The following is a 16,975-nucleotide window of genomic DNA, read 5'->3' on the forward strand; positions in this document are numbered from 1 at the left end:
GCATTTAGCTGGGTTGGTCAAGATAATCTGACTGTCACAGAAGTGCCTGGCTGCGGCGGCCCTTACTTCCCGATTAGTGGCTGGCATCATGGAGGGGCTGAAACAGAGGTGTCCCTGCTGCGGTGGAGCAAAAGCAGCCAATGGATGGATGGAGCTGGCATCCAGCGAGGCCAAAGGTTTCCAGATGAGTGCAGTGTCTTCCTACCTCAGAGGAGCACTGATTCCAGGGTAGCAGTGGTGGATTCCACTCAGCCTGTACCTAAACAGACAACAGACAGAGGCGGCAGCAAGACGGAAAAAACTCCAGGTCCCGGACAACTTCACGACCAGCGTCCCAGCAGTAGACTTTATTCACTTCCAAAATGTGAATTAACAAAACCAGATCATCCGACAGCAAGATCAGGATCTAACTATAGCTCCATATAGCTCTATAATATATAGCTCTTGCTACATGTTGTAAACAGAGGATAGGCTTGAGACCTGGGCCATGTTTACATTGCAGTATAGGTCTTCTTAGCACAACACGTGCAACGGGTACATTTTTATGCGTAAAAATCATTCCATAAGATAATATTTAATAAAACTCATGCGCCTATGCAAGGAATAATGCAAAGAACTTTTAATAATATTAATATTAAAATCGACCTAATTATTCAGGTCAGCACACCTTTAATAGACAATAATCTGCAATCAATAAACTGCAATCAATAAAGTACTACTCCTCTGCAGTGTCAGTTTTCTAGCTGTTTAACAAAAGATACAATATCCTATGCTTCTACAGAAAAAACTGCCTACCCTACGGAATGCACCTCTTGATCACAGCTAGATAGTGTAATGATCGCTGCTGCAGCAGGTGTTGCTGGAAGTAGTAGTGCTGCAGCTCAGGCAGTTCTGATCTCTTTCCATGCAAGCTGCATAGCTTTGTCTGCCTTTCCCTGCTGTCAGCTTGTGACTGATTATCATTCACCTGTGTGGGAATCTGCATGTCTGCTCCCATTGGATGACCTCAGTATAAAGATCTGCTTCCTGCAGGACTCCTCGGGTTTTCATAGCTTCAGTTTAAGCCTGTCTTGCTGTCGCTTCAGCCCCCGATCAGGTTTCTTGTTCTAAAGATACTTTGCTGGTTTTGCATCATATATTGGTTCATTGCCCATATATATGCATACCAGCACGTTTATTATTTTCCTTGTATTCGTGTTACGTTGATACATCAGTGTCGCTGATGTATACGTACACGAACTGTTTATATCCTGTGTGCAGTTAGTCAGCTTTCCAGCACGTTTTGGTAGTTTGCGCGTATCGTGAGCACCCGTGCTGAGCTAGTATCCTGCTCCTGGTCCTGTTCGTGGATTGCGTTCATCTCTGCGAGGAGATAACGAATCCTTCTGAATCCTGTCCTGTTACCGTTTGTGGATTGCGTTCATCTCTGCGAAGAGATAACGAATCCTTCTGAATCCTGTCCTGTTACCGTTTGTGGATTGCGTTCATCTCTGCGAAGAGATAGTGAATCCTTCTGAGTCCTGTTCCCTGTATTACTCCAGTCCTAGTCAGCGTTCCTGCTTATGTCATATCGGTTCATTGCCGATATATACATATGTTAGTCAGACGTTACAAATAGTTTCATTGATAGCTGTAATTGTAATACGCTAGGAAAACATACTTATTGTATATTTATCTGTGTTACGTTCATCTATCTTGATCCTGCTATTTCCTGACTATCCTGTCCTGTCTTTGTGAGGCACGCCATCGCTGCAATCACATTGGCTGCCTCATTCCAGTCTGTCTTGTTTTGGACGCTTGCTGTCGCTAAGTAGCCGCTAGCTAGCAAGCATTCATTCTGTCTACCTGTCCTGATCTCCTCAGTTCTGGTTTATGCGCTCAGCGCTACCTTGCGCTGAGACGATATCGCAAAAGTATTGTTTGTGGCTGTCGGATCTGCACCGGCTCTGTGCGCCACAATCTCCTATTGGAGTCAGTCCTCCCCTCCACTATACTAGGGATAGCCTGTTTCCTTGTGCTAGTGTGTGTACCTCCTCCACATCAGCTCATGCGTTGCATGCTGACTGTGGAGAATACACCACCAAGCCTTACATTATGAAAACCCCCTTACCAATCCCCATTGTGGGGGGGATTCCCAGAAAGTATGACACTGTTAATTATGGTTCCTGTTCCTTTAAGAAATTTGAAGAACTTAACTCTGAAACAGAAAATGAGTTTTTCTCTGAATGTGCCAGGTTCCTGGCCAATCCCGATCTCCAAGCGACTCCTGTTTCAACCTGGGCACTCCAACTAAGTTATATTTTGTTTAAAGGGGAATTATTCCAGTGGGCATTTGATGTTCTCAATCATTCCGATTTGAAAGAGAGACCGCTGGAATTTCTAGCGTTTGTGATCCATAACTGGTTGCGCATAGATCCATTGCCTTTTCCTCTTAATGAACTCCTGGCAGCAGGCCAATCAGCTTCTCCTTCAATTGCTTGCAAAAATGTTCAGCAAGCAGAAAGTGTTACTGATAATTTTCCTGCAGCCTTGAATAAATCACCAAAAACAGCAGGGTCTAAGGCAAAACGCAAACGTTCTAAGAAACGTGTCCGATCTGCAGAGTCGTTATCCTTAGCGACTGAGACCTATAATGAGATTCTGCCATTAACAGATAATGAAATGCAATTGTCTTTCAGGGGAGTTAAATGGACTTATAAAACTACTAATGAACTTTCCTCCCTGGCTAGGGAAAATAAAGATTTTTGTTTAAAAGAATTATCTGAGTATGATTATGAGGAGATATTACAGAGTATTGAACAAATCAACTTATTTGTGAAGCAAGGAAAGTTTGCATACACTACAGTTCAGCACTTGCTACAGGTATTGGAGATTCTTAGGAATAAGGAATCTGCCAATCACCTGCTAATTAACCCAATATATGTCCCTGCTACAATCATATCTGCAAACCATGATCTGCCTGTTAAGTATGCTTGGAATCCTCCATTTGAGAAAGGAGAGATGGAAGCTCTGGTCAATGAATGGAAGAATGATTCAAGTTCATTTTGTCAATTTTACAGAGCAAAAAGTAAATTAGTATTGAATGCATGCATTAAGTCTGCCTATAACCTAATAAAAACTGGTGTGTGTGGGTATGACTTTGTGGCTCCATTGATTGATGTGTGGGAACTGATTTTGGATGATTTTTATGTGACTCCGAATTCGCAAATTTGGCGTTCTGACCCGCCTGCTTCAGCACCTTTGGCTGATTCAGCAGGTGATTCGGAGCTCTTTTTGTGTGAAATTGAAGTTCCTGCAATTCCACCCTGTACCATGGATAACTCAGTGTTACTTACCAGTAAAACAGAAGCCACTGATACATTATTAACCTTGCCCTGCGCAAATTTCTCAGCAGAGAATCCAGAGGTCCTGCTGACTTCCGAGTCCAGCCTAGCCAGTACTCATGACTCTTTGTTCAGTGAAACAGACACCAGAAAAATCTTGCCTGCCTCTGCAAACACTTCTGCAGAAATTACCTGTGTTAATAAAGTTCAACTCCTGTCTGATCCAGCAGATGCCAATAGATGCACTACATCAGTTTCCGAGTCCCAGCAATCCTGTCTAGAAACCTCAGAACCCCAGCATCTGAATTTTCCAATTTTACAAATGAATGGTGATTCAGATGCGCAAACATTGTGTCTTGATCTTCCTGTTTCTACACCTCGCTCTAGTTTCGTGAATAGCTCAGAGCATCTGCTATGTGAACCTGAAATCGCAGAATTATTACCTTGTTCAGAAAATGTTCCAGTACATTTGACCTGTACCATGAATTGTGCAGTAGATCTCTCCAATGAAACTCAGGTCACAGAATCATTATGCTATTGACGTTAGCTCACTATACACAGTCATTCCCCATGATAAAGGCCTGGAGGCAGTGGAATTTTTTCTAACACAAGATGGTGAGCTGCCTATTGTCCAGGTTGGGTTTGTCCTTCAGGCTATCCAATTTATCCTGAAGCACAATTATTTTGTGTTCGGGGGGCAACACTTCCTCCAGGGCACCGGGACGGCGATGGGGACCCGGTTCGCTCCGGCTTTTGCGAATCTTTATATGGCCCACTGGGAACGATTTATACTCGGTGGACCACAGGGCCCCGGAGCCGCCCTGGTGCTCTGGAGGAGGTTTATTGACGATGCCTTCTTCATATGGAGGGGCACTAGGGAGAGCCTGGAGGACTTCCTATCCTGGATTAATGTTAATGATTATAATCTAACTTTTACAGGAGACTTCAGTAAGGTTGAAGTTAATTTTTTAGATCTGACGGTGTTTGTGGAGAATAATGTTATCATGACTAAAACATATCGCAAGGAAGTGGATATAAACAGTTATATTAATGTGGACAGCTGCCACCATTTGAGGTGGTTGGCGAATGTTCCCCAAGGGCAGTTCCTGCGCTTGAGAAGAAACTGCACTACATTGGGTGATTTTGAGGAGGAAGCTGATAAGATGCAGGAGAGATTTGAGGGTAAAGGATATTGTTCGGAGAATATTGACACAGCAAGGGAATTTGCAAGAAATACCAAAAGGGAAAATCTATTGACAGGGAAAACAGAGGAAAACATACGATTGGAACAGGATCCCAAAATTATATTGAATTATTCCTCACAAGCTATGAAACTGCGGAAGATCATAGGGAAATATTGGGGGATATTGAGGGAGGATGTCCTGCTGAATGATTTACTTCCACAGTATCCAGGAGTGATCTTTAAAAAATCACGTAATTTAGGTAACATCATAGCCCCCACAGTTAAAGAAACTAGGGGTAAAACCAAGGGGGGCTATTTTAAGAATTGTGGATTTTGTAGAATGTGTAGGGAATCACGGATGCCAGTTGAAAGAGTGAATGAGATCATCTCAACTACAGAGGGCAACAGTTTTCCTATTAAGGACATCATGAACTGTGACACTAAAGGTGTCATTTATGTCATTATTTGCCCCTGCTCAAAACAGTATGTAGGGAGGACTAAACGCCCCCTGAAAGAACGTTTAGGAGAACACTGTGCTAATATCATCAAAGGGAATAAAAAACACCCATTGTCTGATCACTATAAACAACAACATAACTGTAGAGTCTATGGTACGAGATTTTACGCGATAGAACTCGTGAAGAGACCATGGAGGGGAGGAGACTACATTCTTGAAATGTCTAGGCATGAAACGAATTGGATCTACAATTTAAATACTCTTGTGCCGGATGGCTTAAATAAAGATCTGGAACTTTATGCTTTTGAATGAATTTGAATCAATTCTCTGTAACAATGATGACATCACCATTCCCTTAAAAAGCAGACCCCTCCAACCTGAAGCCAGCTTTGAGAAAGAAGGACGTTGCCTTCGAAACGCGTCAGCGATTGGCTAACTCTGTAGTGACGTCACGACTATTGAGGAAGGAGGTGTGTCCAACTAACACGCCACGGAGATCCGGGGGAACCGTTCCGGAAGTAAGATCAAGGGACGCCACACTACCCGCACTGGAGCCGGACATACCAGCCCGACACCGCTGTTTAGTCATCTTCAGTGGGTCACAGACTCTCCAGTGTTAGTCACCGGCCGGGACACACTGGATTGAGCGGCTTCAGGAATCTTACTCCATTCATGCAGGGGATCGTGAGTATTAGCTCACTCTTCATTGCGGACATTTGTTTTCACACATTGCTTCCTTACACTGTTGGTGAGTGGGAAATCCTCCATCAAAGTTATTTATATCAACTTGCGGAATCTGCAAGGATCTGTTACGCTATACATACTGAAGATCATTACTTCAGATTGCCTGTTGACTTTGAATTGATCTATTTCTATGCTGCTATATTTAAACAAGGACATATCCTTTGCATTTTTAATTTTTAATTTTTTATCATTTTTTATTATTTTTAGTGCACTTATCGACCCATTTTTTCTACTGCAGTAGATGTTTGAGATGATTGGTGCGTGGATGATTATGATATCTGTATTTATATTTATTAGTGGCTATGCCCATTGAACTGATCTACTGTAATCTGAATAATCAGTGATTGTGATTAAATTTATATTTTATATTTAGCGCTGCCTAATAATCGTTTTAAAATTTACTTATGCACTAGGGGTTTTGGGGCTATCCCATTTAGGTGAGCTGCTGATTAATTTAGGCGCACCACTGACACTCTCTGTTAACCAGATGCACTACATCAGTTTCCGAGTCCCAGCAATCCTGTCTAGAAACCTCAGAACCCCAGCATCTGAATTTTCCAATTTTACAAATGAATGGTGATTCAGATGCGCAAACATTGTGTCTTGATCTTCCTGTTTCTACACCTCGCTCTAGTTTCGTGAATAGCTCAGAGCATCTGCTATGTGAACCTGAAATCGCAGAATTATTACCTTGTTCAGAAAATGTTCCAGTAAATTTGACCTGTACCATGAATTGTGCAGTAGATCTCTCCAATGAAACTCAGGTGAATCATTATGCTGTCCAGCAGGTGCTTCCATGGTTTTGCCCTGCAATATGGACTGTTCAGTGATCCTGTCCAGTGAAGCTGTGGTCGCAGAGTCTTATGCTTCACCCAGTACTTTGGATACTTCAAACCCTCTAGCAGAGGAGTCTGAGGCACTGCTTACCTCAGTTGGTGTTGCAGTAATATTCACTTGTCTAGCAGCTGTTTTGGAATTACAGTCTGCTCTAATAAAACTTGATGAATTTCTGCCCAGCAAAGCAGAAGCCATTGAAATATTGTCCTCGTCAGCAAGTGTGTTAGATACCTTGCCCTGTACACAGTCTGATTTAACCAATGTTGTTGAGTCCCTCTCCAGTGTTGTAACAGCCGAGGAACTCCAGCCCTGTCCTCTAAATGTTTCAGAAGTCTTGCCCTGTAACATGGATAATTCTGATTCTCTGTGAGGAATCGCGGAAGAGCCGCCGCCATGAGCCAGCGGCGGGCGGCTCTTTCCGCAGCACACGGAGAGGCAGCCGCCTCTTCACATCATGAGGCGGCTGCCTCCATGCAGCAGGTGGGGCAACGCGGCGAAACCGCCGCGTTGGACGCGGCGGTTCGCGCACATGTCCCCGCAGCGGAGACACCGCTGAGCGGGGCTGCGGTGGCTGGGACTCGTAGTCCCACAGGGTTTAGAGTGACGCGCGCGCGCGCACTCAAACAGCCCTTATGACACCCGGGAGAGAGTCAGCTGATCAGGCAGGTCAGCTGACTCTTACTCCGCTCCCCATTGGTCCAGCAATCTGGGAGGTGCTGGGGGATGCATAGGGGCATATATACTGCCGGCTGTTCACTCTTGCTTTGTCTGGCGTTGCGATCACATATGTGGGAGCACCCAGATCCGTAGTCAGATCCTTAAGTGTGCCGGGACCGGCTGGAGCCGTAATCCTACACTTAGCTAGATATTGATAGCTAAAGTACTAGTTTGATTGTGATTATCTGTTATGACAATTTGCCTGCTCGACTACTCTCTTGAACTCTGACCTTGTACCTCGATATTTCTGATACTCTGTTGCCGAACCTCGGCTCGTTCCTAGACTCTGTTTCTGCCTCCTGATTTTGTACCCCGATATATCTGATACCCTGTTGCCGAACCCTGCCTGTACTTTGACTCCGCCTTTGCCTACTGTATTGTACTTTATCTGTCCGTGTGTGTACGACCTGTCTTGTCCGACCTCGAGAACCGACCTCACTCTTGGAGGCGGTTCCTTGTTCTGTTAGTGAGGGTTACTTCCAGAGGGTTACTTCCAGAAGATCCTTCCTGCTGGCAGCCTGACTCCTCCCGTCTTGGAGAGCTCACGGTTGCGGAGGGAATCTGTACAGTACGTCTTGCTGTACTGAGGCCTAGTCCTCTAAGTGTTACTGTTACACCTAACACTACACTCTACTCAGGTGAACGGAGGTTAGCTAGTATATTGGATTATCGGTGATACTGCAGATCACATATAATCTGGTATACGTCTGTATTCCCCGTGACGCTGCAGGTCACCGGTAATCAGACCTCTCTGTGCTTCACCGATCGTTATAGAACGCCAGACCAAAACAACTGATGGAACGCACTGATCCTCTGACTGTGCTTGCCACTTCGGTGGATAGCATTCACCAAGCACTAGGCCAGCACAAAGCCTTAATTGATGCCTTATCCGGCTCCGTGAGAACCCTCCAGACATCAGTTGATTCAGTGCGATCCCCTCCTAGTGATGACATACGTATGCCTGTCCCTGAGAAGTTTTCCGGCCACAAGTCTGACTTCCGGAATTTCAGGAGTAGAGTGTTATCATATTTTGAATTAAGACCCCGATCCTCGGGGACTGAGACCCAACGGGTCATCTTTATTAAAACGTTGTTGACTGGGGACTCCCAATCCTGGGCATATAACCTGTCTCCCACCGATACCGCCCTGACCTCGGTAGAGGAATTCTTTAAGGCCATGGCCATAATCTATGACGACCCTGACCTTGCTGCATCCTCAGAGCGGAAGCTCAAACTTTTGCGGCAAGGCAGGGGTTCGGTCGAGGATTATGCGGCGGAGTTCCGCAGGTGGTCAGTCACCTCCAGATTTGATAACTTCGCACTAATGGATTATTTTTTGTCTGGGTTGACGGAGGAGGTCTCCGATTTAATGTTAACGGTACCCGAGCCCAAGACTCTTGATGAGGCCATATCATCGGCCATTCGAGTAGATCGCAGACTACGCCATCAGAGGCAGGCTAGGGGTAGTCACCGTGTCAGGGTGACTTCGTATGCGGCACCGGTTGCTGCATCCTCTGTAACAGCATCTCCGCCTGTCTCGCCCGCTCCGGCCTTGCCTTCACCAGAGCCGATGCAGATTGGTCGATCAAAACTGACCCAGGTGGAGCGAAGGCGGAGGATGACGGAACAACTGTGCTTATACTGTGCAGAGGCAGGGCACAGGGTGCGAAATTGCCCCAACAGGGCGGGAAACGGGTCTGCCTAGGAGTAGTGGGGGGTGACACCCTAGGCACACAACCTTCACCTCTTAAAGAGAAAAAATTACTTCTCCCTTGTACTATCACATGGGATGATAAGTCTGTTGCCACTGAGGCTTTCATTGACTCCGGCTCAGCGTCTAACTTTATGAATTTTGAGTTTGCTCAGGAGTTGGGTCTACTACTCACTCCCGTGAGACCCCCCATTCAGGTTACGGCTGTTGACGATTCCCCTTTGCAGCGGAATTGTCCCCTGTCACAGACTCCGGTTGTGAAGCTCACCATAGGGGTATTGCACGAGGAGCAGTTACAATTTTTTGTTTTACACATGTCCACCTCCACTATAATCCTAGGCATGCCTTGGTTGCAGGTTCACTCCCCACAAATAGACTGGGCCACAGGACAGTTGACAGCATGGTCACCTCATTGTTTCCAGCAGTGTTTGGGGAGACTAACATTAGGTCTAACTAAGGTACAGGTGGAAGGTATACCGGAACAGTATTCAGATTATGCCGATGTGTTTTGTTCCCAAGGCCGCGGATAAATTACCCCCGCATCGCCCATTTGACTGTCCCATTGACCTTCGTTCTGGTTGTATGCCTCCTCGAGGCCATTTATATAATTTATCTGGTCCCGAGAAACTCGCCATGCAGGAGTACATCCGTGAGAATTTGGCAAAGGGGTTTATTAGGCCATCCCGGTCACCCGCTGGGGCAGGCTTCTTTTTTGTTAAAAAGAAAGACGGGGGTTTACGGCCTTGCATTGATTATCGTGGCCTCAATAAAATCACGGTGAAGAATAGTTACCCGTTACCACTTATAGACGATTTGTTCACACAGGTCACTGAGGCTAGGATATTTTCAAAACTGGATTTACGGGGGGCATACAACCTGGTGCGTGTAAGGAAGGGCGATGAATGGAAGACGGCCTTCAATACCCCTGATGGGCACTACGAATATAGGGTGATGCCTTTCGGCTTGTGTAATGCCCCGGCCGTCTTCCAGGAACTCATCAATGAGGTTTTTCGGGAGGTCTTGGGGAAGTTCGTCCTAGTCTATCTTGACGACATTCTCATTTTTTCTAACAACCTCCCGGAACACAGAACTCATGTCAGGATGGTTTTAGACAAACTGAGGCAGAATCGGTTATACGCCAAACTCGAGAAATGTATTTTTGAGGTCACGTCGGTGGCTTTTCTGGGGTATATAATCTCCACCTCAGGTCTGTCTATGGACCCTGCCAAGGTTTCTGCAGTCCTGGAATGGCCACAGCCGGTGGGGTTAAAATCATTGCAACGGTTCTTGGGGTTTGCGAATTATTATAGAAGGTTTATAAAGGGGTACTCCACAGTTGTCGCCCCTCTCACTAGCCTTACTAAAAAAGGGGCAGACACCACTCATTGGTCTCCCGAGGCCTTACAGGCTTTTTCTAAGTTAAAGGGGTTGTTCTGCTCAGCCCCCATACTCAGACATGTGGACACTTCGTTTCCGTTTATTGTTGAGGTGGACGCCTCGGAGATCGGGGTGGGGGCTGTGCTGTCCCAGCGTTCTGGTCTTCAGGGTAGACTACACCCGTGTGCCTATTTTACTCGAAGGTTCTCTCCGGCAGAGAGAAACTACGACATAGGCAACAGGGAGCTCCTAGCCATCAAATTGGCCTTTGAAGAGTGGCGTCATTGGCTAGAGGGAGCTGAGCACACGATCACGGTTTATACCGACCACAAAAACCTAGAATACATCGAGGGGGCTAAAAGGTTAAGCCCGAGACAGGCTCGGTGGTCGCTATTTTTCTCGAGATTTACATTTTTGATCACGTATACGCCAGGTAGTAAGAATACCAAGGCGGACGCACTTTCTAGGTGTTTTGAGCCAGAGACAGCACAGCCCTCTGTTCCCGAGACCATTGTCCCACGAAGTATGGTGTTAGCCGCCACCGAGACTTGGGAGGACTGGAAAGAGACTTTGAGTCCTTTTCAGCAGGATATCCCAGAAGGGAAACCGGACGGGGTATTATTTGTTCCGTTACCACTCCGTTTCCAGATCTTGGAGATGGTTCATTCCCATAAGAACGCGGGGCATCCGGGAGCGTCTAGAACACAAGATCTCGTGGCCAGATGTGTATGGTGGCCTTCGCTGGCCGCCGACTGTAAGGAGTTTGTCAGGGAATGTGCGGTGTGCGCGAAAAGCAAGCCCTCCCGCCTGGCACCTGTAGGTACTTTACAGCCTTTGCCCACCCCGAGTGAACCATGGACCCATTTGTCCATGGATTTCGTGGGAGAGCTTCCGAGATCGGAGGGCATGTCAGTTATTTGGGTGGTGGTCGACCGTTTTAGTAAGATGGCCCACTTCGTGCCTCTGAAAGGACTCCCCTCGGCCCAGGAACTGGCCGATTTATTTATCATCCATGTCTTCAGACTGCATGGCATTCCAGAAAACATAGTATCCGATCGGGGAGTCCAGTTCGTTTCGAAATTTTGGAAGGCATTTTGTCACCAAATGGGCATGAAATTGTCATTTTCCTCGGGGTACCACCCGCAGACAAACGGCCAGACGGAGAGGGTTAACCAATCCTTAGAGCAATTTTTGAGGTGCTATGTTGCCGAGACACAGAGCGATTGGGTTAAATATATACCTTATGCAGAATTTGCCCACAATAACTTGAAGAGCTCTTCCTCGGGTTTCTGTCCATTTCAGATTGTGACAGGTAAACTGCCTAAATTCTCTCCTTTGCCAGTTGCATCCACTCCGTTCCCAGCTTTGGAGGCCTGGCAAAGATCATTTAAAGACATGTGGCGGACCATCAAGAATAATCTCGTTAAAGCTTTTCAGAGTCAGAAAGGTCAGGCTGATAAGAGACGCTCGGTAGAGTGGAAATTTCAACCAGGAGATTTGGTTTGGGTTTCAACCCGTCACCTGACCCTGAAACAACCCTCTGACAAACTTGGTCCCAGGTTCGTGGGTCCATTCCCAGTTACTAGGAAGATCAACGATGTCACGTATACCGTTGATCTTCCCGCCAGCATGCGTGGAGTGAGGTCTTTCCACGCATCACTTCTCAAACCCGCAGCCCAGGTGGGTCCCACTCCTCCTCCTCCTGTCTTAATCGATGCCCAACCCGAGTATGAGGTGGAGAAGATCATAGACTCACGTACTGTACAGAACTCGGTACAGTATCTCGTGCATTGGAAGGGGTACGGCATTGAGGAGAGGCAATGGGTACCTGGGAACCGCATGCATGCGGATGAGCTAGTAAGGGTATTTCACGCTTTACATCCAGAGAAGCCCAGAAGGAGCTGTCCGGAGTCCACTCCTCGGGGGGGGGGGGGGGTACTGTGAGGAATCGCGGAAGAGCCGCCGCCATGAGCCAGCGGCGGGCGGCTCTTTCCGCAGCACACGGAGAGGCAGCCGCCTCTTCACATCATGAGGCGGCTGCCTCCATGCAGCAGGTGGGGCAACGCGGCGAAACCGCCGCGTTGGACGCGGCGGTTCGCGCACATGTCCCCGCAGCGGAGACACCGCTGAGCGGGGCTGCGGTGGCTGGGACTCGTAGTCCCACAGGGTTTAGAGTGACGCGCGCGCGCGCACTCAAACAGCCCTTATGACACCCGGGAGAGAGTCAGCTGATCAGGCAGGTCAGCTGACTCTTACTCCGCTCCCCATTGGTCCAGCAATCTGGGAGGTGCTGGGGGATGCATAGGGGCATATATACTGCCGGCTGTTCACTCTTGCTTTGTCTGGCGTTGCGATCACATATGTGGGAGCACCCAGATCCGTAGTCAGATCCTTAAGTGTGCCGGGACCGGCTGGAGCCGTAATCCTACACTTAGCTAGATATTGATAGCTAAAGTACTAGTTTGATTGTGATTATCTGTTATGACAATTTGCCTGCTCGACTACTCTCTTGAACTCTGACCTTGTACCTCGATATTTCTGATACTCTGTTGCCGAACCTCGGCTCGTTCCTAGACTCTGTTTCTGCCTCCTGATTTTGTACCCCGATATATCTGATACCCCGTTGCCGAACCCTGCCTGTACTTTGACTCCGCCTTTGCCTACTGTATTGTACTTTATCTGTCCGTGTGTGTACGACCTGGCTTGTCCGACCTCGAGAACCGACCTCACTCTTGGAGGCGGTTCCTTGTTCTGTTAGTGACCCTTCCGCCTGAGGGTTACTTCCAGAAGATCCTTCCTGCTGGCAGCCTGACTCCTCCCGTCTTGGAGAGCTCACGGTTGCGGAGGGAATCTGTACAGTACGTCTTGCTGTACTGAGGCCTAGTCCTCTAAGTGTTACTGTTACACCTAACACTACACTCTACTCAGGTGAACGGAGGTTAGCTAGTATATTGGATTATCGGTGATACTGCAGATCACATATAATCTGGTATACGTCTGTATTCCCCGTGACGCTGCAGGTCACCGGTAATCAGACCTCTCTGTGCTTCACCGATCGTTACATTCTCTGGTCAAAATAATAGAAATCTCAGAATTTCAGTCCGGTCTGATGAGTGTTCCTGAAACCCAGCTCTGTATCCTGAAAGATTCTGGTTCTCTGGCCGCTGTGGCAGAGGTTCCAGAGTCCCCTTCCTGTCCAGGGAATTCCTTAGTTTTGCCTAGTCCAGTGGGGGCTGCTGCAATACTGACTTGTTCTGCAGCACCTCATGAGCTCCAATCCAGTGTATTAGATGAGTCTCTGTCCAGTCCAGAGGTAGTTGTGGAGTCCCTATCTGGTTCAGTGCATACATCAGAAGATTTGTCCTGTCTTGTTAGTGCCCCTGAATCTGATTTGTTACTGACTTTGCTGGAATCAGCGACATCTAAGTCTGATCCTGCATTCTCGTGTAAAAGTCCAGTAGTTGCGAAGTCTAGTCATGATGATTTTTTTTTGGCCAGTCCTGGTTTTGGTCCTGTCTTGGCTGACCCTGAGGCTCACAGTTCCTTGACATGCCCAGAGGTTTCTCTTGTGCCAGTGTGCCCAGATGTTCTTTGTGTGCCAGAATGCCCAAGTGTGTCTAAGGTGTTAGCGTGCTCTGATGCTTCCTTAGTGGGAACATGTTCTGATGTTGCCAGTCTGCCTGCATGCCCAGAGATGGTTCTGGTCCCTGCAAAGATTGCAAAGATTAAACATCTGATTCCCCCAGAGGATCTTCAAACCCTAGTCCACGCCTTCATCACATCACGGCTGGACTACTACTACACATACAAATCATATCATTTTTTTTCCTTCACTGCCTCCTTAACCTTAATTATATACCCCTGCAAAGACTGCAAAATGTGGCTTAACATTGGTTTTCTTGGTCTGGGCAGCTTGCCACTTTTTAAAATGTTCCCTCTCCCCAAGATTGTATATGCCCTGCGTACTTCACCTACACCCCTGCATAAATCCTTTTTTTACGGACCTCTGGAAATGTATCAATCAATTCATTTGAAATAATAAGAATAATAATTTTAAAAAGAAAAAAAACGCACACACAACACACATTATCACGCTCCTTAAGAAAGGAGGTGGTATGAGTTTTCCCTTCATTGAAATATTAGTATGTGACCTACTTAGATTTAGCCAAGTATTGGTGGGGAAATTCTAGCAAGAAGATGTGATTAACACTAGAACAAGAACTTCTAGGCCTTAATTTGAGAGACACTCTTTCCGCTATTACCCTAGGGCTTAAGGCGCTTCTCTCTATCCCTCCATACTACAAATGACCCTAAGAGCCTAGGAATATTTTCTCAAGCATCCTTCTGATGTGACTCATGCCCCTTGAGTCAGTATCAAAATGTCAGCCCTTAAACATGTAATTTCCCATCTACAACCATGACATCAGTAGGTTTAATAATAACATTAACGGACATGTTTCAAGTAGATTTAGTGAAGTCGTTCTCTGAACCACAACAATTTAAAACTTTCAAAAGCTCAACTGTTTACATACCATAGGTTTTATTCAGAGAAAAAAACAAAACTCGGCCTTCCCTTCCTTCAATGATTTATTACTCCTAAGAAGTTTTCTCAAATTTTTGTGGAGGCCTTCCACCTTCATACATATGTTTTGGAAAGAGCAAACATTTTTTCCTGCATGCTTTGTTTGTCCCCCTTTATAGCACTGTTCCTATTAGACTTTCCATAGTCATTTTAGACCACAAGTGCCACATTGAACTTGATGGCTGATGCAGTGGCGTAGCTAAGGAGCTGTGGGCCCCGATGCAAGTTTTACATGGGGCCCCGATGCAAGTTTTACATGGGGCCCCAATGCAAGTTTTACATGGGGCCCCCCAAGCACTCTATATATAATAACAACTGATATGGCGCCCCAAGATCTGCCAATGGCCAACTACATTGTCAGAGGTGCAAGAAAGGGATGGGGAACAGTTTGTTAATGATTACAAATATTCAAAGTATCTATAGAAGTGATTATGATGAGCACAGGACCAATAGGGAGCTAATACTGTAGTTGAGGGAGGGCCCTTCGGGGCCCCTCTGGCCCAAGGGCCCCGATGCAGTCGCTACCTCTGCAACCCCTATTGCTACGCCCTGGGCTGATGTCTTTTTACTATGTACATAACAAATATATGAACGGCTCTACATATGATGTCATAGAATTGGAAATCCTATTATAATTTCCATCTCCGGCAACTACTCCACCCAGTTCATTGGAATATAAATTTACCTGATGCATGGTTAACATATTTAGAGTCTGTATAATATTTAGCTCATGTAATTGTCTGGTGATATAAACCATACAGATTTATTTATTTATTGTATTTATAAAGTGTCAACATATTACGCAGCACTGTACATTAATTTAGGTTACAGACAATATTTAGGGGTGACATACAGCAATATGACAATACAGGAATACAAGAAAAACAGATCACACAGCACAGTATGAGTACCAGGTAATGCTTAATCAGTCACTGGAGGGGAGCATGGAGATTAGGTAAGTTAGGTTCACTCAGATGCATAGCATGGGTCTACAGTAATGGAGGTGCATGATCAGGTTGGACACAAAAGGAGGAGGACCCTGCCCAAAGGCTTACAATCTAAAGGTAGAGGAAGGGACACAAGAGGTAGGAGAACAGAGTTCAGCTGTGGGTTTAGAGCACTTGTGAGGGGTAGTAGGCCATAATGAAAAGGTGAGTTTTGAGGGCTTTCTTGAAGATGTTGGAGGGGGCTGCCCTAATGGGTGGAGGTAGGGAGTTCCATAGTGTTGGAGCAGCTCTTGAGAAGTCCTGGAGGCGTGCATGGGACTGGGTGATGCGGGGGGGGGGCGGTTAGGCGAAGTTCATTGGAAGAGCGGAGTGAGCGGCTAGGTGTGTACCTCTGAGTAAGATCGGAAATGTAGGTTGGACAGGTTTTGGGGACAGATTTGTAGGTCAGGCACAGTATCTTGAATCTGATTCTGGACTGGATAGGAAGCCAGTGGAGGGATTCAAGGAGGGGATCCGCCATGGTGGAGCGATGGGAGCAGTGGATAATTCTGGCTGCCGCATTCATGATGGACTGCAGTGGGGCTGTTCGGGTCATAGGGAGACCAGACAGCAGGGCATTGCAGTAGTCAAGGCGGGAAATTATGAGGGCATGGATGAGGAGTTTGGTGGTGGCAGAGGTCAGGAAAGGGCGAATCTTACAGATGTTACGAAGGTGGAAGTTGCAGGACTTTGTGAGGTTTTGGATGTGGGAAGTGAAGGAGAGTGCGGAGTCCAGGGTGACACCCAGACAGCAGGCTTGAGAGATAGGGTGAATGGTAGTGTGGTTAACAGTGACATGCACATCTGGGAGGTTTATCAATGTCCGGGGTGGGAAGATCATAAATTCCGTTTTGTCTAGGTTTAGTTTCAGGAATCTAGCGGACATCCAGGACGAGATGGCTGATAGACAGGAGGAGACCTTGTCCATGGTAGTGGTGGATATGTCAGGGGTGTGGAGGTAGATCTGGGTGTCATATGCATACAGATGATAGTTAAAACCCATGGAGGAGATAACCTTGCCAATGGAGGATGTGTATAGGGTGATCAGTAGGGGGCCAA

The 16,975-nt window shown here is 46.7% G+C and overlaps 1 protein-coding gene across 1 annotated transcript in view; it reads right to left on the bottom strand.

Moving 5' to 3' along the window:
- GALNT2 (polypeptide N-acetylgalactosaminyltransferase 2) overlaps positions 1-16,975 on the bottom strand; it is a 1,163,038-nt gene that overhangs the window by 898,857 nt on the left and 247,206 nt on the right. The window lies entirely within an intron of this gene.

The sequence above is a fragment of the Hyperolius riggenbachi genome, chromosome 4 (genome assembly GCF_040937935.1).
Source record: "Hyperolius riggenbachi isolate aHypRig1 chromosome 4, aHypRig1.pri, whole genome shotgun sequence".
NCBI lineage: Eukaryota > Metazoa > Chordata > Amphibia > Anura > Hyperoliidae > Hyperolius > Hyperolius riggenbachi.